At 40.2% G+C, this 1,910-nt stretch overlaps 1 long non-coding RNA gene across 2 annotated transcripts; it reads left to right on the top strand.

Annotated features, from left to right (window-relative positions):
• The first annotated feature begins 539 nt into the window (after window positions 1-539).
• LOC123994091 lies at window positions 540-1,588 on the top strand. 2 transcript variants are annotated; one of them, XR_006831570.1, is made up of 3 exons: window positions 540-751; window positions 964-1,083; window positions 1,374-1,588. It is a non-coding gene; the product is annotated as an uncharacterized LOC123994091 (long non-coding RNA). The 2 variants fall into 2 exon arrangements; XR_006831574.1 differs by having other exon boundaries at window positions 964-1,233.
• Window positions 1,589-1,910: the final 322 nt, after the last annotated feature.

The following is a 1,910-nucleotide window of genomic DNA, read 5'->3' as shown; positions in this document are numbered from 1 at the left end:
CAAATGTCGTCAAATTCCCCAGAGAGGGTCTCATCTGGCCACTTGCAGATCATCTCTCAGCCTATGGTTAATACAGATTAAGTGTTTCCTTGGATAAATACAGATTAGCAGGGATTGGAGGCATTGCCTTGCTGAATGACAGACTCCTACAAGGGATCAGGGCTGAACAAGATGATTATTCAGATAAAGAGAGACAACAAAGAGCTCCGGACATCCTTGTTTGTAGCTATAAGCTCTCTATAGACCGGCAAAGCCCATTATGTTGAATCCAAGATCTCCTCTGCAAATGAAGCTAAAAACTGAAGTAGTACAGAAGATTTAATTAGATGACAAGGCTGGGTTACCGCTGGACAGGTTTGGAGAGGTAAGAACCTTCATCTCTGAAAAACAGTGTTCAATACAGAGAACCAATCAAGAGCTTAAGTAAGTTATTTATTTTCTTCCATGGGCAGACTGGAAGTTAATACTGTACCGCTGTGACGTACACTGAGTGTACAAAACATTATGATCATGCAAAGCGCTACAAAGGTTGGTGCGGACAGCCCAGTACATCACAAAGGGTTCTTGGTACTGACAATGGCCCCCAAAAGGTGCTTCCAAGAACCCCATAGGAGGTGGGGTTCATTGAGGAACCTTCTTAGTTGGTGGGGGTTCTCGCAGGAACCTAACTGCCCAATTTAAACATTTTGATTTGAAAGATCAACAGGTGCAGGCACTTAACTGAACAATGTAAAGATCTCCTCAATTTAAGGTAAGGTTCATCCCTTGTATGATCTAAATGTACAGTATATTGTTTTATGATGATACCATCTCATCTGTCTTTTCATTTATGTGCCAATCTTTCGAAAACAGAAAATGGACACAATTCAATGGATATCAAGAGGGAAGAATATGTAGGCTGTTGGAATATGTATTGGCTGTATTGCGTGCAGATAACTGAACTGCTCACTTTTGTGTCTGTAGGTATACAGACAAGGAGGCATACAAAGTTATATCAATTGGTATGTTATGCTCATCACATGTACCATCCTCCTCCCTTACCTCTTCAATGAATATCCCATAGGCCTCTACATTATGGACAAGGTGTGTGTCACATTGGTATGAATGATTCGGGAGACAAGTGCAGGAATGCGTAATATTTTATTTATTTCACCCAAATGACATGTAAAGGCACGGGGACGAAGACCAACCAAACACGTATACAACACACAGGGTTGAAACCCAAACAAAAGAGTGAGGAGTACCCTTAATAAATAACACAAGCACACAATGGTTAACATACGGGACAAGACCCATAATCATCTGCGCAATCCAAGCTATGAATTCTGTCATGTGCATGTTTTGTTAATCATCTGTACAATTACTATTTTTAGGATTCACGGACTTCACCCTCCCTACACCTCTGATGAACACAACAGAAAAACTGTTCTATCACCATGCACTGCAAAATCATTCTGGCTATGGGAACGGAGAACATCAACACATTAATATCACCACACCAGAGGATATATCCATTGGACTTGCTAGGAGTTTACCTCATATTTGGATTTTTTTATTCTGCTTTGCCACTAAAATCATAATAAACACTGAGAACTAAAATAATGTGTTATTGTTATTGTTATGCATATTATTATTAAGAAGAAGAAGAAGAAGAATAGGGAGGAGGGCTAGTTAAAAATGTTCTTTGAGGATCCATTAAAAGGTGTTCCTTGAAGAACTTACAGGGGTTCCCCCACAGTTTCAATTTGAAGAACCCCTCAAGGATACCCCAGGAACCTTTTGTTTTTAGAGTGTACCCCCAAGCCATAAGACTGCTAAACGGCCAGACTGCTAAATAGTCAATTAATGGTAGCCAAACAACCTCCACTGACCATATCTTACCATATCTCCACTGACCATATCTTACCATA

Source organism: Oncorhynchus gorbuscha, linkage group LG02, assembly GCF_021184085.1.
Source record: "Oncorhynchus gorbuscha isolate QuinsamMale2020 ecotype Even-year linkage group LG02, OgorEven_v1.0, whole genome shotgun sequence".
NCBI classification, from domain to species: Eukaryota; Metazoa; Chordata; class Actinopteri; order Salmoniformes; family Salmonidae; genus Oncorhynchus; species Oncorhynchus gorbuscha.
This window is presented reverse-complemented; position numbering and strand designations above follow the sequence as displayed.